Genomic DNA, 22,967 nt, shown 5'->3' with positions numbered 1-22,967 from the left:
GGACTGGGTTGGGAATCACTGCCCTATTCTTTGTGTTCCTAAATTTCATAGCATGCAAATCAATAGATGGCATGGCCATGGGAAGGGCATGGGCGGGTCAGGGGTGTTCCCAGAAATTTGGTGCACTACCTGCATTTACATGCCATCAGTTGGGTACTACACCAGCTTTTGGCAGGTGCAAGTGATGATACGTTTTACTAAGGTACACTGAAAAATGGCTTGTGGTAGTGTAGGCGTGGGTTTTGGGCATGCACCAATCCATTTTTCAGCGCCTGTAAAAAAAAGGGCTTTTAAAATTTTTGCCAAAGATGGATGTGCGGCAAAATCAAAATTGCCACGCGACCATTTTGGCAAAGACTCATGCAGTAACCTGGTGGTAATGACCTATACGCGTCAAGTGCCACTTGAGATGTGTCCGATATGTGCGTCCGAAAATAAAAATGATTTTTCGGGCACTTGTATCGGACGCGTGCCAAAAATGAAATTACCACAAGAGCCACATGGTAGCCATGTGGTAACTGCATTTTGGCACACGTTGGGCACGCGTAGACGCTTTTGTGGCTTAGTAAAAGGGCCCTCAAGCTAGTATTCTGTAAAGGGTGTTCTGAATACTACCTTAACACAGATCATAACGGTACCTAACTTTGGGCACTCTTTACTGAATCTGAGCCATGGTGTCGTAGCTTAAAAATGCTTTGTCAAAAGATGGGAGACTTTCAGGCTTATTTTCGAAAAAGAAGGGCGCCCATCTTTCGACACAAATCGGGAGATGGGCGTCCTTCTCCCAGGGTCAGGGCCGGTCTTAGCAAGTGCGGGGCCCTATGCAGACCAATTTGACGGGGCCCCACCTAGCCCCGCCCCCACCCTAACTCCGCCCACCCTAACTCCGCCCACCCTAGCTCCACCCCCACCCTAGCTCCAGAGCCGGCCACCCCTCCCTCCGAGCTCCAAGACCCCCAAGCTCCAGGGCTTGTCGATCCTGCACAGTCAATACCAACTGAAAACCATGTCTTTTTCACAAACACAGATACACCCTAATCCACTATAGAATAAGTAGTAATATTTAAACTTTCTATTTAGACAAAAATTAAACTGAACCCCCAAGATGCCAGACTCTGCATACAATACAACACCACAGAAACAGAAAATGTCCCCTAGTACTGGTCAAAATATAAAAACAACAGATGTAAATTTGAAAAAAAACTAACAAATACCAATCACCACTTTACAAATTAACAAATAGAAACAAAACAAATATAGAAAATAAAATAATACCATTTTATTGGACTAATACGTTTAGCTTTCAGAGGCCAAAACCTCCGTCCTCAGGTCAATACAGTATAGAGCTGTTACAGTATCCTATCCTGACCTGAGGAAGGGGGCTTTGTTCTCCGAAAGTTTCTCAAAATGTATTAAAATTAGTCCAATAAAAAGATTACCTTATTTACATGTTCTATTATAAACATTTATTAACACAGCTACAATACTATATCCTAAAGCAAAAAAATATATATTTTATTTACAGTTTGTCGTCTCTGGTTTCTGCTTTCCTCATCTTCTTTTCACTGTCTTCCTTCCATCCAGCATATGTCTTCACTCTCTCTCTGCCATCCAGTGTCTGCCCTCTCTGCTGTCCCCTCCATCCAATGTCTGCTCTCTCTCCCTGCCCCTTCCATTCACTGTCTGCCCTTTCTATCCCTTCCATCCACTGTCTGCCCTTTCTCTCTGCCCCTTCAATCCACCATTTGCCCTCCCTCTCCCATCCATCCGGGTCTGCCCTCCCTCTCGCTCCCCCTTCCATCCAGGATCTGCCCCTCTCTCTGCCCCTTTTTTTCAGCCCCCAGTTCCAGCCCCACTATCCCACCAGTCCCCCATTTCAGCCCCAGCCCTTTTCTCCCACCAGTCCCGAGCTTCAGCCCCCAGCCACTCCTCCCTGTCCCCTTTTCAGCCCCCAGTTTCAACCCCAGTCCCCAGCCCTTTTCTCTCACCAGTCCCAAGCTTCAGCCCCAGCCACTTCTCCCTATCTCCTTTTCAGCCCCCAGTACCCACAGTTTCAGCCCCTGCCCCTTTTCAGCCTCCAGTCCCAGTACTAGCCCCCTTATCCCACCTACCCTCCTTTTCAGCCCCCAGTTCCAGCCCCCTTCATCCACATGCCTTGTATTAGAGCCCCCCTTTTCAGCCCCAGAACCATTCTCCCACCTGACTCACGCATGCCCCATTTTCCCACCAGCCCCATGCATGGCCCCCATTTCCCATATGGCCCCTTCTCAAACCCCAGTTCCAGCCCCCTTCTCCCATCTGAGTCCCCCTTACCCCCTCCCCCCAACTGAGAACCCCCATCCCACACCCTTCTCCCATCTGAGTCCCCCTTACCCCCTCCCCCAACTGAGAACCCCCATCCCACACCCTTCTCCCATCTGAGTCCCCCCCCCCGACCCACCTACCAACTCTGTTCTCCTCCTGCTGCACCCACTAACTTTAAAAAAAAATTGAGAAGTGCCGAGTAGCAGGCAGTGCCTCGCGTCTGCCCTGCTAGTAAAAATCTCCTGCACGTCGTTGGGCCGGCCTTCCCGCATTAAGTCCCGCCCTCCTCTGAGGTAATAGGCTCTTCCCGCATTAAGTCCCGCCCTCATCTGAGGTAATAGGCTACTACCTCAGAGGAGGGCGGGACTTAATGCGGGAAGAGCCTATTACCTCAGAGGAGGGCGGGACTTAATGCAGGAAGGCCGGCCCGATGATGTGCAGGAGATTTTTACTAGCAGGGCAGACGCGAGGCGCTGCCTGCTAGTCGGCGCTTCTCAATTTTTTTACAGAACAGCCATCGATCGTCGGGGGGCGGGGAGAGCGGCGGGCGGGGCGACCCCAGGCGTGCCGTGCGGGGCCCCCTTGAGCGCGGGGCCCTATGCGGCCGCCTCGGTCGCCTCGCCCTAAGACTGGCCCTGCCCAGGGTTGCCCAAATTGGCATAATCGAAAGCCGATTTTGGGCATCCTCAAGTGCTTTCCGTCGCGGGGACAACCAAAGTTCACGGGGGCATGTCGGAACCATAGCGAAGGCGGGACTGGGGCGTGCCTAACACATGGGCATCCTCGACCGATAATGGAAAAAAGAAGGGCGTCCCTGATAAGCACTAGGGTGACTTTACTTGGTCCATTTTTTCTTACGACCAAGCCTTAAAAAGGTGCCCGAACTGACCAGATGACCACCGGAGGAAATCGGGGATGACCTCCCCTTACTCCCCCAGTGGTCACTAACTCCCTCCCACCTAAAAACAAAACTTTAAAAATATTTTTTGCCAGCCTCTATGCCAGCCTCAAATGTCATACCCAGCTCCATGACAGCAGCATGCAGGTCCCTGGAGCACTTTTAGTGGGTGCAGTGCACTTCAGGCAGGTGGACCCAGGCCCATCCCCCCCCCACCTGTTACACTTGTGGTGGTAAATGTGAGCCCTTCAAAACCCACCAGAAACCCACTCTACCCACATCTAGGTGCCCCCTCTTCACCCCTTAGAGCTATGGTAGTGGTGTACAGTTGTGGGGAGTGGGTTTTGGGGGGTTTGGGGGGATCAGCTCCCAAGGTAAGGGAGCTATGCACCTGGGAGCAATTTGTGAAGTCCACTGCAGTGCCCCCTAGGGTGCTCAGTTGGTGTACTGGCATGTCAGGGGGACCAGTGCACTAGGAATGCTGGCTCCTCCCACGACCAAAGGGCTTGGATTTGGTCGTTTCTGAGATGGGCATCCTCGGTTTCCATTATCAGTGAAAATCGGGGACAACCATCTCTAAGGACGACCATCTCTAAGGTCGACCTAAATTTCGCGATTTGGGCGTCCCTAACCATATTATCGAAACAAAAGATGGATGCCCATCTTGTTTCGATAATACGTGTTTCCCCGCCCCTTCGCCGGGACGTCCTGCGAGGACGTCCTCAGGAAAACTTGGGTGCCCCTTTCAATTATGCCCCTCCACATGGCTCTGACCCTATTGTGGACATTGTACCATTGCATCTAGCATATTTGTGGCATTCTGACAGCAAAGGCAATGCCGAGAAAATAAGCTAGTGAAGTATGTTAGAAGCAAGCCTGAAGCTTAAATGGTAGACTGTATGTGTAGTCACACACCACATTCTCTCCCTTTACTGTCTGACATATTCTGGCAAAGTGATAGGCAGAGATTGTTGGATGAGTGGAGGGGGTCGATGGCACCTTCTCTATGATGCTCTCCTGGGCTTCCTAATGCAGGCACAAGTGCCTTTCAGCAACAAATAAAAATCCCACAGAATGTGTGAGATGCCCTCACATATTATTTACATAAATAGAATAAAAACCTAGCTTAAAACAGAACGTGATGGAATTGTGTCTCTGGGGATTGGAATGGTGCTCTAGTAATACAAATAAGGACAAGGCTTTAAAAAAGGGAGACCCTTCTATTAAAGTGCATTAAGCAACTTTTAGGTCAACTTCTTCGCATGTCATTTGAGGAGACCATTTTTAATAGTTCTGCATTTTTAGGAGTCCAGGGTAAGGGACTAGACTGTGGGCAAGGCATTATTGCCAGGAAATGCATTCTTAATCATTGGCTCAATGACCATCCATGCTAGGAATGCCTTCATTCTGCCCATTACCATCCCATTTGTGTGCCCCTGTCAAATCTAATTTATCATGCTAATTAGCATGCACCCAAAATTATACATGCAGTTTTTGGCAAAGGTTATGGAATTAGGCGGTTAGTGCTTAAATGCTATAGCACACAGCTACAAAGGGGGCATTCACATGGGCTTGTCTTGCAGCTGTGCACTTAGTAGGCCTTTCACAAAGCCGCGCTAGTCTTATTAGCGCACATTAAAAATAAGTGTGCACTAAATTCTAGAGATGCCCATATATTCTTATAGGCATCTCTAGCGTTTAGCACGCGCTAATCATGGGTGCACGCTAAAAACACTACCACGTCTTTCTAAAAGTTATAGAATACTATCACGTGCCCAGCTGGCAACTTTAGGCTTGACTATTTACACCAGCCTTTGGCATGGTGTAAGTGCTTGCACCTAAATTTAGGCGTGTGCATGCTGACTTACTCTCTATGATGGCAATTTGCTTAGCGCCCATATTTTTCATACCTAATTTTTGGCGCTCTTTATTGAATCTATCCCATACTGCTTATCTGAATCACTAAGAGGTTGCCCATCAGGGATACATACATAGTGCATGGTAAGGAAAGAATACAAGCCATGCTTCATGAGATTATTTCCAACCGCTCTACATGTGTGGACATGTGTGTGTGTGTATCTGTCTGTGTATTCATATGTGCACCAGTTTCATTTGGGGGGAGCAAAGGGTGGGGCGTATCTCTCTCCCACCACTCCCTCCCTCCCCCCCCCCCCCCCCCCCCCCCCCGCTGCTACCACCGCCGCCACAGCACTGGAGTCTTCCAGTGGTGCCCGGTATCACTCTCCCCCATCTTCCAATCCCTCGAGCTGCTAGCAGCCTCAGCGAAAGCAGCAGACACACTGCTTTAGACCTGCACCGGAGACCCTTCCCTCTCCTACAACTTCCTGCATGGGAACAGGAAGTTGGAGGAGAAAGAAAGGCTTCCGGGGGCAGGTCTAAAGCAGCGTGAGTGCTGCTTTCTCGCAGAGGCTGCCGGCAGCTCGGGGATTGGAGGATGGGGTGACAGCTCATTTGGCGGTGCACTGTGTCCCCTCACCACCCCCCTCAAACTATGCCCATGGCTATGTCTGTAGGTACTGTGTATGTGTGTATGTATGTCAATAACTAGGAGAGAAGAGTACAGGGGACGGGCAGTTTGAAAGGAGCAATTCCCTAATCACTATGTTTCAACGTACCAATGTTTTTATACTGAAGCTGTATAAACTGCCTTTTGCATACAAATGCATTGGAAAAAATTTTGGGAGGGGAGGAAAGGGACTTTAGTTCTTTGAATCCCATGGTCTAATCTGATTTTTTTTTTTTTTTTTTAGTTCATTGTCCAGCTTATAATCGAACGAGAAAAACGCCCAAGTTCCGACCTAAATCGGGAGATGGGCGTTTATCTCACAAAAACGAATAACGCGGTATAATCAAAAGCCGAATTTGGGTCGCTTTCAACTGCACTCCGTCGCGGATGCGGACAAAGTGGACGGGGGCGTGTCGAAGGCGTGTCGAAGGCGGAACTGGGGCGTGGTTATCACCCGAACAGAGATGGGCGCCCTTCGCCGATAATGGATGCGTTTGTAGCTAGAATTTAGGGCACTTTTCCTGGACCCTGTTTTTTCACGAATAAGGCCCCAAAAAGTGCCCTAAATGACCAGATGACCACTGGAGGGAATCGGGGATGACCTCCCCTGACTCCCCGAGTGGTCACTAACCCCCTCCCACCACAAAAAAATGATGTTTCACAACTTTTTATTTTCACCCTCAAATGTCATACCCTCCTCCCAGGCAGCAGTATGCAGGTCCCTGGAGCAGTTGTTAGGGGGTGCAGTGGACGTCAGGCAGGTGGACCCAGGCCCATCCCCCCCTACCTGTTACAATTGTGCTGCTTAATGCTTATTAGTCGTCCAACCCCCCCAAACCCACTGTACCCACATGTAGGTGCCCCCCTTCACCCCTTAGGGCTATAGTAATGGTGTAGACTTGTGGGCAGTGGGTTTTGAGGGGGATTTGGGGGGGCTCAACACACAATGGAAGGGTGCTATGCACCTGGGAGCTCTTTTACCTGTTTTTTTGTTTTTGTAAAAGTGCCCCCTAGGGTGCCCGGTTGGTGTCCTGGCATGTGAGGGGGACCAGTGCACTACGAATCCTGGCCCCTCCCACGAACAAATGCCTTGGAGTTATTCGTTTTTGAGCTGGGCGCTTTCATTCTCCGTTATCGCTGAAAAGCAAAAACGCCCAGCTCACACATTGGCGAATAAAACATGGGCGTCTATTTTTTTCGTTAATACAGTTTGGTCCGCCCCTTCACGGACCCGTTCTCGGAGATTAACGCCCATGGAGATAGGCGTTTCTGTTCCATTATGCCCCTCTGTGTCTTTTAGCCCAGTTTTTCCCCCATGTCAGGTTTGGTCCCATTATGTTAAAGTTTCAGAAAGTTATTTTGGCCCCAGGCAGATGAACAGACAGACAGACATTCCATTAGAAAGAATGAAAAAGCACGTCACACAATGTTGTATCTACATTTTAATAGGTAAGGCCCTCATTTTACAAGCCCTATTTGCATTTGAAATATGTATAAACAGATACTTAAAATGTTTATCTTGCATAAATGTCTAATTCACCATTTTACAAAGCCAGGATAGGCATATCGAACCCAAGTGCATGCAAATGGGGTGTGGTCAAGGCACGTTATGGGTGGGACAATGGTGTGGCAAGTTGACAGACATTTAGAACTAGATTCTATATATCAGCCTAAAAATTGGGCACTGAAATGAAATTGTCTAAGTACGTTCTATAAAGCACGTCTTAATTTAGACATACTTTATAGAATACGCTTATCAATGTATGTGCTTAAATTCAAGTTTTTGCCAATTAGTGCTTGTTATTGCTTGTTAAGAGCTGTTAAAACAATTAATCTATGCAATAGTTATGGAATACACCTAGATTTACATGCATAACCATGCGTACCTCTAGGCGCTATACAAAATCCAGGGGATTGGGGCTAGTGCAGACCACTTTTTAGCACTGCTTAGTAAAAGATCAAATAATTCAGCTTCTCTCTGCTGTTTTGTAATACATAAATTAAAATGTGCCACAGTATTATATTTTCTTGTGTGTGTTATGTTTTGCCATGCGTGCGCAGTTCGTGATCTGTGTGAGTGCGTACATACACACACAGCTTAGAGGGAATACTGATGACATACATTTATTTTTTAAAAATTTTAAACGTTTCTAACATGCACCATGACCTTATATGCTGTTGCTAAACTAGAAATTACGTAATGGAGCCTTGTGAATAATCTCATAAGTTAAATTCACAGCTGGAATTTTTAAACAGCTTGTTGTCAGATTGACAGATTGTATCTCCACTCTCTCCTACCCACCCCAACCAACCATTAATATGCTCTTATTTTTAAGTTTCTTCCACCTCTTCTATGGTGTTTTTAACAAAAAGCAGATGAGATGCTTTTACCTTCAAAGCTGATGCCCCAGTAGTGCAACCTGTAAGCATATGGGCACACTATATTTTCAGAAAAATAAACAGCAAGTATACAAAATGATTAAAGGAATGCAGTTTGCAGAAAGATATTTTTTGAGCTGTTATGCTGTGTGGAACTCATTACCACTGTAAGTAAAGTCTCTTTCCTCTCATCCAGCCCTCCAGTATCTATGGGGACAATTGCATTTCTAGCACTAACACCATTCCATCAGTATTCCATTTTTTCTGTCAGCCATCATATAAAATATATTGTTTACTGACTGATATTGAATATATTATTCTAGCACATTTATCTTCTATTATACCATATTGCAACTCTGCAAATTTCACAGCGATGGAAAGGTCTGATAGTTCTATGCTATTTTGACCAAAGGCACCACACAGCCACTTCCAGAGCATCTGTCTGTAACGGGCAGATAACATTTAAAGCTAGGCAGTGCTAATTTGGTTTCTCTGCTTGCGGTGCATGAAATGGGGAATGGCTTAGCCTGCTTGAGGACAGTTAGCCAGTACAGACTGTCTTGGTTTGGTTCTGTTTATTGACTTGATATGCCGACTTTCCCTTAGCACATCAAAGCAGTTAGCGAAAACAAAATCATAAAATACGTAATAAAGTGACACGGAAACACAGCATAAAGTATTAAAACATAACAATGTAAATAATAAAATAATACATGATAGAATCACAGTGTCATAAAAAGCTAACAGCTCTAAAACATTATTTAATGTGTTTTTTAAAATGCATTCTTAAAAGTTCTAATGCCTAAAGGGATAAACACCACACACTTTGCATATCTAGTTGTCTTGTACGCCATCTAATTTCTAGATTATACATTATGAAATCCTTCTGTATCCCATTTAAACAACTCATGCACTGCAGTGGAGTGACTGGCCTAGTGGTTAGAGCACCGGTCTTGACATCCACAAGTGGCTGGTTAAAATCCCACTGCTGCTCCTTGTGATTTTGGGCAAATCACAACTCTTCATTGCCTCAGGTACAAACTTAAATTGTGAGCTCTCCAGGGACAGGGAAATACCCAGTATACCTGAATGTAACTCACCTTGAGCTACTACTGAAAAAGGTGGGAGCAAAATCCAAATAAATAAATATGATCAGTCTAAATTGAATGAATTCTGAAAGCTCTCTATGGGAGTACAGTGGACCTTACATCAGGGTTAACCTGTCTTCACCTGCTGCTCTTCTTAATGGCCCTCAGTATTTATTTCTCTGCAGCCATTTATACTTCACTCAGTAAAAATTTCCTTTCTTGCCCCAAGAAGGTCAGCAAACACCTGGCTCAATTTCTATTTCTTAAAGTTTAAAACCACAAGAAGGAAAAAACAAACCCTTCACAAAAAAATGTCACTCAAACCAAAAGTGTGGAAGGCACCAAGACATGAATGCATTGAACTTTTGGCCATCCTGGTTCCTTGTCTTGGTACCTTCCACTCCTTTGGTTTGACTATTCCTTACAGTTCACAGGGGACAGATGTACTAACATTTTTCCTATAGACATATACAGCTAGATTCTATAAATGGCGCCTAAAAATCAGTGCTGGAAAAAAAACCTGCTTAAGCCATTATTCTATAAGCTGTGCCTAACGTTTGGCGCAGTTTATAGAATAATGCTTAAGCATTATGGTCACACAAAAACATGGTGCAAATACCTGTGCTTAAATTTACACTCGGAGCACCATTATTCTATAATTATGTGCATAACTCATAAACCATGCCCCTGATCCACCCCGAAACACCCATGACTCTCCCATTTCTGGGCCAAAATTTACAAGCATAAGTCCCAATTAAATCTAATTAGTGCCAATAATTGCTTGTTAAAAAGCCAAATCTTGGTACTAATTGGCTCGTTATGCTATTAAATTACAAGAGCAAATCGGAGGTGCGCCTAAATTTGTGCATGCAATTTTTGGCACTTTTATAGAATCAGGGAGATGTCCCCCAATTCTATATAGAAGGCCATTTTTGATAAAACGTCTGTCCAATTTTGGATGTTTTGCTGCAAATGTCCAAAAATCAAGTGGTGAACATGGCCATTTTCTTTCAAACCTAAAAAAAGTATTTTTGTTTCAAAACTGGACATCTCCTTAGATGTTTTTAGACATTTTGTGCCCAGTGCATTTTTCTGTTGTGACCATTTTTGAAAAAAAAAAAACCCAAAACATCCAAGTGATAAACACACAAAATCAAGCCATTGGGATGTAGGATGAGTCAGCATCCTTACTAGACTGGCCACACAGACATCCCGGCAGAACTGTGGGGCACCCTAGGGGGCACTGCAGTGAACTTTACATAAAAGGTCTCAGGTACACAGTCACAATTACCCCCTTACATTGTATGGGGAGCCCTCCAAAACCCATCAAACTTACTGTACTCAACTATGCACCACTACAATAACACTTATGACTGCAGGTGTCACCTATATGTGGATACAGTAGGTTTTTGGTGGGCTTTGGAGAGTTCATACTTTCCACCAGAAGTGTAACAGAGTGGATTATGGGCCTGGGTCACCTTCTCCACAGTGCACTGTGCCAACCACTAGGCTACTCCAGGGACATGCTTGCTGCTCTAATAGGACTGACCATAACATAGAGGCTGGTATGTACTGTTTCTTTCAATCTTTGGGGACTGAGAGAGGGTCAGTGACCACTGGGGGAGTAAGGGAGGGTCATTCCTTTATTCCTCCAGTGGTCATTTGGTCATTTATGGCATTTTGTGGCTTAGTCATTATGAAAACAGGTCTAGACCAACGCGTCCAACTTTTAGCCTTGGATATTTTTAATTTTGTTCTATTATGAAAGAAAAATGTCCAGGTGTTAGGAACGCCCCTATCCCACCCTTAACATGCCCCCAACACCCCCCCTTTTGATTTGGACGTACTGCCGATGGACTGTATAGAAAACCACCTTAAAAATGGGTTATAAAATTAGTGATTTGGACGCTTTGGGAAGAAAAATGTCCAGATGGCACTTTATGCCATTTTTAGACATTTTTCTCTTTTGAAAATGAGCCCCGTGGAGGGGCATAATCGAAAGGGGCCCCCAGGTTTTTCTGAGGACGTCCTCGCAGGATGTCCCAGTGAAGGGGCGTGGAAATCCATATTATTGAAACAAGATGGGTTTCCATCTTTTGTTTCGATAATACGGTCGGGGATGCCCAAATCTTGACATTTAGGTTGTCCCTCGAGATGGTCGTCCTTATACTTGGTCGTTTCTGATTTTCGGCGATAATGGAAACTAAGGACGCCCATCTCAGAAACGACCAAATCCAAGCCCTTTGGTTGTGGGAGGAGCCAGCATTCATAGAGCACTGGTCCCCCTGACATGCCAGGACACCAACCGAGCACCCTAGGGGGCACTGCAGTGGACTTCAGAAAAAGCTCCCAGGTACATAGCCCCCCAAAACCCACTACCCACAACTGTACACCACTACCATAGCCCTTACGGGTGAAGGGGGGCACCTAGATGTGGGTACAGTAGGTTTTGGGCGGGTTTTGGAGGGCTCACATTTACCACTACAAGTGTAACAGGTGGGGGAGATAGGCCTGGATCTGCCTGCCTGAAGTGCGCTGCACCCACTAAAACTGCTACGATGGACCTGAGTATGACATTTGAGGCTGGCACAAAATATTTTTAAAGTTCTTTTTTGAGGGTGGGAGGGGGTTAGTGACCACTGGGGGAGTAAGGGGAGGTCATCCTCGATTCCCTCCGGTGGTCATCTAGTCAGTTCGGGCATCTTTTTGTGCCTTGGTCGTAAGAGAAACTGGACCAGGTAAAGTCGTCCAAATGCTCATCTGGGGCGCCTTTTTTTTTCCATTATAGGTCGAGGACACCCATGTGTTAGGCACGCACAAGTCCCGCCTTCGCTACACCTCTGACATGCTCCCAGGAACTTTGATCATCCCTGCAACGGAAAGCAGATGGGGATGCACAAAATCGGCTTTCAATTATGCCGATTTGGGCGACCTTGTGAGAAGCACGCCCATCTTCCGATTTGTGTTGAAAGATGGGCGTCCTTCTCTTTTGAAAATAAGCCTGATAGTGTCCCATAAGTTCTCCTGACTCTCTAAGCAATCATGGTGAGGTGTCAAGGGTGAATCATCCCAAAGAGTAAAATTTGCCACCCAAAGGAGTGAGATTGAAGTCTAAACAATGAGATATGGTATGTTTTTGGTATAAATCTAAATAAAATTGCTTAACAGATGGAAAAAGCAGCATAAAATATTTACTTTACTGCATCTGAAAGGATTTAGGCAGAGAAGACACAATCCCCCGGATTCTATAAACGGCAACTAAAGTTGAGTATGCGAATCAGCACACCTATAGCCGTGTGGACGTGAGCATTTGCACCAGCCTTTTGCAGGTGTAAATGTTCACACCCAAAGTTAGGTGCGAAATGTGCACTAAGCTAGTAGTCTGTGAAGGCCGTCTTGTACGAAATGGCCTTTATAGAATATTAGCTCAGTGTATATCATCTCGGTGCCTAACTTTGGGCAACCAATACAGAATTCCCCCCATTGTACTTAAATTGTAAGCTCTCCAGAGATAGGAAAATACCTTACTGTACCTGAATGTAACTCACCATGAGCTACAACTGAATAAGATGTGAGCTAAATCCAAATCCTATTTTTCACGCCATTAAAAAGCACTAATTTAAAGTTCATAATGTTTGTCTTTTTAATTAATGTGCATTCATGACAGCTGCAAAAATTCCTTATTTTCTCTGCATTCAGTGGAGAGACATTTCATTTTCATCTCAACATGCTGTTGTTAATCAGAAGTTTAGTTTACTCTATAAAGGTACTTGTCTAGTATGCATAATTATGTACCATCCTAGTGTACTGGTAAATAGCTCGTTATATCCAATGAATGGTCTTGGAAATTATGGGCCTGTTAATCAAAAGGATGTATACAAATCCATTTGTTTTCTTTTTTTTTTAATTGCCTGTATTTCTATGCAAACTTATGTATAAGCCACAAAGAGGATAATTCTATAACATATGTGCTAACATTTTCACGACACTTATGTGTGGAAATGTTTAGAATAATTGCACTTACGTGAATTTGTGTCTTCTGCCATAATTGCGTCTAAGCGTTATTTTCTAAACACACGCTTAACTTAGGGGGGTTTTGACTAAGCCGTGATAGTATTTTTGGTGCGCGCTAAAATTAAGCATGTGCTAAAACCTAGAGACACCCATATATTCCTGTGGACATCTCTAGTGTTTAGCGCACGCTAAAAACGCTACCATGGCTTAGTAAAAGACCCCCTTACATAGCACATATTTGCAGAGGGGCATACATATGTGTGGGCAGGGCTCAAACTTTAACACACCAGCTTCATGGTTAGGCCCCGATATTCAGCCAGTGGAAATCAGTGTTTTGCTGACCACGACCGGCATTAAACCGGCACTGCTTGGCCGTGTCTGGACACCGGCACTGAATTTCCAGGTTTCTGGAGCTGGCTAACGCATAGCTGGTTAAGTATGATATTCAGCACTTAGGGGTCCTTTTACTAAGGTGCACTGAAAAATGGCCTGCGCTGTTGTAGGCATGTGTATTGGACGCACATAGGTACATTTTTCAGCGCGCTTGCAAAAAAGACCTTTTTTGGGGGGGGTGAAAATAGATGTGCGGCAAAATAAAAATTGGCATGCATCCATTTTGGGCCTGAGATCTTACCGCCACCCATTGACTTAGAGGTAAGGTCTTATGCGTTAACCGGGCAGTAATTGTCAGCGCACGTACACTGCCGATTACCACCCAGTTAGTGCCACACGGTAGAAAATAAAAAATATTTTCTGCCGCACATATCAGACGCATGTAAAAAATAGAATTACCGCCCGTGGCTCGCAGTAGCCGGCCGGTAGTTCCAAATTGACGCATGTTGGACGCGTATAGGTGCCTATCGCACCTTAGTAAAAGGGCCCCATAACCAGCTATGAGCTAGCGCATAAAGGTAGGGCTGACTTTTATGCAGTCCCATTTATGCAATGACCTTGGCTGGTTAAGTGCTCAGTATCAGCACTTAACTGACCAAGTGCTGACTCCACCCCTGGACTGCCACCAAAATAGCCTGTTTTCAGTTTAATGCTAACCAGTTATTTTCAGCGGTATTAAGTGGTTAAGTGCAGCTGAAAATTAGCAGTTATCTCCAAAGAGGCTATTTAATTAATTAATTTATTTATTTGTTACATTTGTACCCCACATTTTCCCACCTATTTACAGGCTCAATGTGGCTTACATAGTACCGTGAGGTGTTAGCCACCTCCGGTGAGGAAACAAATACGGAGTGATGTTGTTACAGAACATTGAAGAATCAAGAGAAGAAGAAGTGATATATTGTTCATTGCAGGTTATGGCTTTGTTGTGTTGCTGAGTTCAGTTACTTAAGTTGGATCAGTAGTGTATGCCTTTTCGAACAGATCAGTCAGTCTTTAGTGATTTCCAGAAATTGAGGTGATCCAGCATTGTCTTTATGGCTTTTGGTAATGCGTTCCATAGTTGCGTGCTTATATAGGAGAAGCTGGATCCGTAAATTGATTTGTACTTGAGCCCCTTGCAGCTAGGGTAGTGAAGATTTAGATATGTTCGTGATGTTCTAATTGTGTTTCTGTTTGGTAGGTCTATGAGATCAGCCATATAACTCAGGGCATCGCCATATATAATCTTGTGGACCAGGGTGCAGATTTTGAAGGTAATATGTTTTTTGATTGGGAGCCAATGCAGTTTTTCTCGTAGGGGTTTGGTGCTGTCGAATCTGGATTTACCAAATTTAAGCCTGGCTGCTGTGTTTTGAGCAGTCTGTAGTTTCTTTATGAGTAGTTCTTTACATCCTGCATACAGTCCATTGCAATAGTCGGCATGGCTTAATACCATTGATTGTATCAGGTTGCAGAAAGTTTCCCTCAGGAAGAATGGTTTCACGCGTTTAAGTTTCCACATTGAGTAGAACAGGCTAAGAGCCATTTCTGGCCAGTTAAATAGTTTTGAATATCGACCCCTATGTGTGTAGTTTGGCTAGTATTCTATACAAGAAAGTAGGCACATATATTATTTTATAGACCAGGTTCTACCAGGATCCCTGCATTAGAATTGCCATCTAAGGGTGCAATTCTACAACTGGACACCTAAATGGAAGTTTGTATTTACCGAACGCACATGTGAGGACTACTCATTGAGAACTTATTCAATAATGGCATCTGGATGCCCAATTTCTGTTATTGAATATTAGCAAAACCTGGTTTCAGCACACCTAACATTTACAAACACACAGTCACATCAGTCATTCAGTTAGTGTAACTAGGGGTGCCTAAATGCAGTAGGGGTTCGTTATACCGCCCTTCACAAATTATATCGAAGCGGTTTACAAGATATAAAAAGAAACTTTCACAAACTTTGTGAGACAAAAACAAGCAAAATGTAGAATAGTAGGAGGTGGATGAATAGCACAACTCTTCCACCACTATTTTAAACAGTAGAACATTCTCCCCCGTATTCTATATAGTGCGCCTAGAGATCTGCGCCAAAATCCAAGCGTATTCTGTAACAACGTGCGTAACTTAATTGGCTTAACAAGCTAATCAGCGTTGTTAACAGCACTTAACAAGCAATAATGAGCACTAATTGGCAATAATTAAAATTTACACACACAACTCCCTAAGTGTATTCTGTAACATATTGCACCTACATTTTAATGTGTGCAGGCAAAAAAGGATGTGGTTATAGGCAGGGAAATGGGTGTTTCATGGGCGTTTCAAAATTTACGCGTGTTGTTATAGAATGTGGCCCTCTGTGCCAGGGGCGTAGCCAGACCTTGCCAGGAGGGGGGGCCAGAGCCCGAGATGGGGGGGCACTGTTAAGCCGCCTCCCCCCCTCCGGCAACCCCCCTTCCCCCCGCTCGATCGCGCCGACACTCTTAAACTCCCCCCCCCCCGCTACCAACCCTCGGCCGCCGTTGCCGCCCGCCCCATGAAGTACCTTGTTTGCTGGCGGGACTGCCCAAACCCCGCCAGCCAAGAGTGTTCTTCAGCGCTGGAGTTAGTAAACTCCGGCGCCTTCATTCAAGGAAGTTCGTCTGAAGGATCAGCTGGTTTGACGCATTTACGTCCTGCACGGGGCTACATGCATGGTGCAGGACGTAAGGCGTCAAAACCAGCTGATCCTTCAGACAAACTTTCTTGAATGAAGGCGCCGGAGTTTACTAACTCCAGCGCTGAAGAACACTCTTGGCTGGCGGGGTTTGGGCATCCCTGCCAGCAATCAAGGTAAATCATGCGGTAGCGGGGCTGGCGGCGATGGTGGGGGAAGGTTGGTGGCGGGAGGGGGGTCGTCGGCAGGGGGCCAGGGGCGAATCTGCGGGGGCCCGGGCCCCCTCAGGCCCCACGTAGCTACGCCACTGCTCTGTGCCTAAATCTATGCACCGGGATTTATGACACGTTTTCACTGGTGTAAAAGGAAGCGTGTAGTTTTGGACGCTATGATAGCAACCAAGTGTATTCTATATACTGCACCTAAATCTAGGTGCTGCTTATAGACTATGTTTAGGTGGAAAAGTTTTCCATGCAGATTATCTAGGCGACATATATAGAATCTAGCCCTCTGTGACTCATTAGAAACATCCTTTACACAATCAGTCTTAATATCCTTAACATACTTTCTCAAATTTCCTTTCTGCTACAATAGTAGATAAAAAAAATGCTCAAAATCTAATGGAGCCTGTATAACAAATTCAACAATTTTTGATGAATCTTGAAAGCACCTGTTCAAGCCATAATATTTCTAAGCATGTCAGTATTATACTCCATGCTCGAACCTAGCCTGCCGATGGGACCCATTTTGCCAACTTAAACAGCTTCGTCAGGGTCAAATATATTATAGGCTTCAGATTTGGAAGACCTGTGTATAGCTCGGAGACCACTTCACATCTCCAAAATGGCGCTGTAGAGATGTGAGCATGGAGTATAATACTGAAAAAAACTGGGCATTAAGCTAGTATTTTACAATGGGGAGTTGTGTGACGAATCTGATGACACAAAGTTATTCAAAGTCGTTAATTCGCAGGAAGATTGTGAAAAATTACAAGAGGACCTTTACGAGACTGGGCGTCTAAATGGCAGATGACGTTTAATGTGAGCAAGTGCAAAGGGATGCATGTGGGAAAGAGGAACCTGAATTATAGCTATGTCATGCAAGGTTCCACATTAGGAGTCACGGACCAAGAATGATGATACGTTGAAACCTTCTGCTCAGTGTGCTGCTGCGGCTAAGAAAGCAAATAGAATGTTAGGTATTATTAGGAAAGGAATGGAAAACAAAAAGAGGATGTTATAATGCCTTTGTATCGCTCCATGGTGCGACCGCACCTCGAATATTGTGTTCAATTCTGGTCACCGAATCTCAAAAAAGATATAGTGGAATTAGAAAAGGTGCAGAGAAGGGCAACGAAAATGATAAAGGGGATGGAACGACTTCCCTATGAGGAAAGGCTAAAGCGGCTAGGGCTCTTCAGCTTGGAGAAAAGGTGGCTGAGGGGAGATCTATCTATCTGGGGCATATGATAGAGGTCGATAAAATAATGAGTGGAGTTGAACGGGTAGATGTGAAGCGTCTGTTCATGCTTTCCAAAAATACTAGGACTAGGGGGCATGCGATGAAGCTACAATGTAGTAAATTTAAAACGAATTGGAGAAAATGTTTCTTCACTCAACATGTAATTAAACTCTGGAATTCGTTGCCAGAGAATGTGGTAAAGGCGGTTAGCTTAGCGGAGTTTTAAAAAGATTTGGCCGGCTTCCTAAAGGAAAAGTCCATAGACCGTTATTAAATGGACTTGGGGGAAAATCCACTATTTCTGGGGTAAGCAGTATAAAATGTTTTGTACTTTTTTGGGGAACTTGCCAGGTATTTATGACCTGGATTGGCCACTGTTTGAAACAGGATGCTGGGCTTGATGGACCTTTGGTCTTTCCCAGTAGGGCAATACTTATGTACTTATGTACTTATCTGTTAATAGAATGTTTGCGTAAGTCAGCAGTTAAAAAACAAACTTTAGTTGTGATCACTTACGCCGTGTGTGACAGTTTAGCACATAAATGCTACTATTCTGTACAGAATGCACAAGAATGCCACTGACACACCCATGTCCTTCCCACATTAGTGCCCCCTCTGCATTAATGCATGAGAGAAGTTAGGCCCACTGGTTACAGAATAGGAGTGTAAGTTTGTTACATGTGCAGTGGCAAATTAGTGCATGTTATCGCCTATTATTGTTATTGATCACCAATTATTTGCCAATGTAGTACCAATTAGTTAATTCTGCTATGCATAACTGGCTCTATTCCAGAAGTGCTCACCCAACCATACTCCTAACTTTGGGTGCAATTTATAGAATTTGGGGGCAATGACATGCGTAATTTAAAGTATTCTATAAAATATGCATGTATACAATACAATACAATACAGTGGACGCTTATATCCCGCAAAGTCCCATACGAGTTCTGTGCAATTTACAATTAAAGAATCTGGGCATTCCCAGGAAACTACAATTGTATAACAAAAAAATGAAAAAAAATTAACAATTATTTTAAAAAAATGAAAGAGAAAGGTTTTTAAAGTTTTTCTACAAGATTTGTTTATTAAAAAAAAACCCAAATGAACGTATAGTCCACTTCAATCCTAAGCGGCTTCCATAAGAACATATATAAAATATCAAAACAAACAAAATACAGTTTAACAAATAGACAAATATGCTGCTGCACTCCTACTCTATTCACACATAGGAACCCCCATCGAACAGTCAAAAATGCCTGACTAAAAAGCTGAGTCTTAAGAAATGTCTTCAGCTGCTCAAAATTCTGCTGCACGACTAATATTCCGCCAGTGTCGTTATGCTCATATTAGCCTTCTCCTCAAGTCACTTGACTGTTTCCACATACAGTTCAAACTCCTCTTATTGACCTATAAGTGCATTCACTCTGCAGCTTCTAACTCTCATCTCTCCCTACATTCCTCCCCGGGAACTCCGTTCACTGGGTAAATCTCTCTTCCCTTCTCCTCCACTGCTAACTCCAGACTCCGTTCCTTTTATCTTGCTGCACCAAATGCCTGGAATAGACTTCTGTAGCCGGTACATCAAGCTCCATCTCTGGCCATCTTCAAATCTAAGCTAAAAGCCCACCTTTTTGATGCTGCTTTTAACTCCTAACTCTTGTTCACTTGTTCAGAACCCTTATTTTATCATCCTCACTTTAATATTACCTTATCTCTTGTTTGTCCTGTTTGTCTGCCCTAATTAGATTGTAAGCTCTGTCGAGCAGGGACTGTCTCTTCATGTTCAAGTGTACAGCGCTGCGTACGTCTAGTAGCCCTTTAGAAATGATAAGTAGTAGTAGTAGTAGTAGTAGAGTCGTTGGTGAGGCCTCACTTGGAGTATTGTATTCAGTTTTGTAGGCCATATCTTGCTAAAGATGTAAAAAGACTGGAAGCAGTGCAAAGAAAAGCTACAAAAATGGTATGGGATTTGCATTGCAAACTGTACGAGGAGAAACTTGCCGACCTGAACATGTATACCTTGGAGGAAAGGAAAAACAGGGGTGACATGAAATATTTGAAAGGTATTAATCCACAAACGAGCCTTTTCCGGAGACAGGAAGGTGGTAGAACTAGAAGCATGAATTGAGGTTGAAGGGGGGCAGACTCAGGAGTAATGTCAGGAAGTATTTTTTCACAGAGAGAGTGGTGGATATGCCCTCCCGCGAGAGGTGGTGGAGATGAAAACGGTAATGGAATTCAAACATGCGTAGAATAAACACAAATGATTCCTGTTTAGAAGGAATGAATCCATGGAATCTTAGCAGAGATTGGGTGGCAACGCCAGTAATTGGGAAGCAAAACTGGTGTTGGGCAGACTTCTACGGTCTACACCCTGATTGTAACTGAATAGATATGGATGGGCTTGAGTGTAAATTTTAAGGGGCTTCGACATTAGCTTCAGAACTTTTAGTACAAGAAGAATGCTGGGGATACTTCTACGGTCTGTGTGCCCTGAGAATGGCAAGGACAAATCAAACTCGGGTATACATATAAAGTATCATATACCATGTAAAATGAGTTTATCTTGTTTGGCAGACTGGATGGACTGTACAGGTCTTTATCTGCCGTCATTTACTATGTTGCTATATGTTAGAGCATTATCACAGAGATGTAAATGACCAGGTAAACTATTCCACAATGAACTGAGCATGCAAGGGAATGCCGGCTTTGGCACCTGGAAGCACGGCCACAGACTTCCTCATTCCTGAAGCAGCAAGAGCTGGGGGAGGGGGTGGCTTGGGCAGTGGATCTCTTAGGCTGGTGGGGCTTTGAAATCCCTGCCAGCCATTGAAAGAATGCTGCAGTTTAGTAGAGAGCCTGAGCCCAAAGTGGGGGGAACCTAGGTCCTCTTGCCCCCCCCCCCCCCACATGGCTATACCACTGCTTTGGCGTGTGTAAGTGGCATGTACCTCTAAACGCCAGCATATACAATTGCCCTAATTTTCTTTTACACCCTATTGCTGTCTTATAACATTACTTGTATCTGAAGTTTCCTTATGGGACAGTTTTCAAAGGGAGTTTTTGCAAGTGCATGGTATTACCCAAGAAGAAAGCCTGTTTCAAAATTGTGTCCTTCTCCGAAGTGCAGAGGAAAGAGGCAGCATGGGAGGGAAATGGAGGGGGAGAGGGGAAAGGGTCTGGGCTGTACCTGCATATTATGCCTGAACAGTTTATTTTTAACTCCCTGTACATACTAATCAGCAGAAAGTTTGCACATACAAAGCTGTAGTCATAATGTCTCCAAAAGGGAACACTACAGGGGGCTTCCCTTTGAAAATGATTTTGCAGGCCTGCAGGTATAATGTGCCAGGGGGCCTGTAAGCTGCAGGAGGAGACTGAAAATATCCCACTATGTGATTAAATGGTGTCCCTGAGGTGCCTTCAAGTGAAAGAATGGGTTTACATTTCTGCTCTGAGTTTAATCAACATAACGCAATCTCCAGCTTCAGCCTCCAAAAACTTGCTTTGATATAGAATGCCCTGCTCTGATTTACAATGCTGCTGCTGTAATGAAAGATACTTTATAAATATCAGACTTCCAGGGCTGCCTTTATGTGACTGCCCTGCGGCTTCCAGCTCACCCCAGCTTAGTTCCCCATCAAAAAGCTTTTTATACTTGCAGCTGCTGCAGAGCGAACCCAGAATACAAAGTTAGGGATGTGTTCTCTATTGGTGATGTCATTGTACAGCTAGACAGTGAATGTGTCTTCTTTTTTTAATTATTTCCATTTAAAATTTTCATTATAATAACAAATTACAAACATACAATCCAAACTAAATCCAAAACTCGTGCTGAAAAATATAATCAATTGTGAAGAGAACATTAGACCTTGATTTTAACAAATCTAGACACTAGTGCCATCATTTCCTGTGCACAAACAGTAAGTTCTTAGTCTCAGCAAGCCAATAGTAGAGTTGTCCTTCTAGTTGCTCAATAAAGTTTTAATTGCTAGAGATAGCAACAATGTAAATAGTCGGCCTTCTTCTTTGCAGAACTTCTCAAGAACTGCCAAAGATTTCCAGATTGCAATCTTAAATGTCAGCTCTTCAATTTACAGTAAAGTACAGCTGTGATCCCAAACTTTCTTCCAAAACTCTTTTAGGTTAAGACAATGGAACCACATATGTGAAAGGTTATCCATAGTCAACTTGTATGACCAGTTAAAGCATTAGCAAATGCATCCTTGTCTTTAGTTGGCTTAACAGGGGTTCAAATCACGCTCTAGGCCATAAAATAAGAACTTTGTTTCAACGACACAAAGAGGGATGCACGAATATTCATATCTCAAAACGTTTCCCAATCTTTTGGACAAGAGTCCAGCCCCCAAACCTGCCTCCCACACTCTTTGGGTACCCACATAACTCTTCCTTAGACCATCTCTGAGGGTTCCATAAAAGCTGGCTGCCGTTTTAGGCAGTCATGTGATAATAGCTGTACAAACTGACTCCAACTCTTTTGTCTTGATTAAGTTAACACTGTCTTAAGATGTAGAACAGCTGGATAGGCTGACAGTTACACTTTAGTGAGAAGATTAAACTCTGGGTGTAACTTTGTGAAGGTCTTAAACCAAATACTATTTATCATCTATCCTAACATCCAGAAAGCTCTGTCTTGCCATGACCTTTAATTTGGTTTCTTCTGTATTTTAAAATTAAGATAATTGCTTGCATATTATCCAATATTCAAAAGGTTTCTAATGTGACCACAAATGCTATTTCATCTCTAGGCCTAAAGGCCAGGCACGTAACCAGACCCAAAGATATATCATAAGGAACCCATCCTTCATGTTCTAACAATAACCAATTTGTATAGTCGTCCTGTTGTGATGCTGAGAAAATAAGGCACCTTGCCTCAAAATAAACTCAGTCTGGAAATCTCATGCCCCCATATTTTTTTGTACAGTGTAAGCTTGCTCAGCTCTATACGAGGGGTCTTCTTTCTCCATAGGAATTTATGTGCTTATAAACTTCCTTCAGGAATGGTGTTAGCAGCATACTAAAGGTAAAATTGAGCTTGGGAACTATAACCATTTTTATTGTTTTCAGACATAGAGGTGACCATCAACCAAAGAATTCCTTTCCTATACAGTAAATGCTACATGCCGTGTATTCCTTTTCATGGTCTCAAATAGGGAGCGGCCAAACCACAATCCCCAGTACTTTATAGCCAGAAGCGTAGCCAGGTGCACACACACTGCATAAATGCAACAG

The sequence above is a fragment of the Microcaecilia unicolor genome, chromosome 5, assembly GCF_901765095.1.
Source record: "Microcaecilia unicolor chromosome 5, aMicUni1.1, whole genome shotgun sequence".
NCBI classification, from domain to species: domain Eukaryota; kingdom Metazoa; phylum Chordata; class Amphibia; order Gymnophiona; family Siphonopidae; genus Microcaecilia; species Microcaecilia unicolor.
This window is presented reverse-complemented; position numbering follows the sequence as displayed.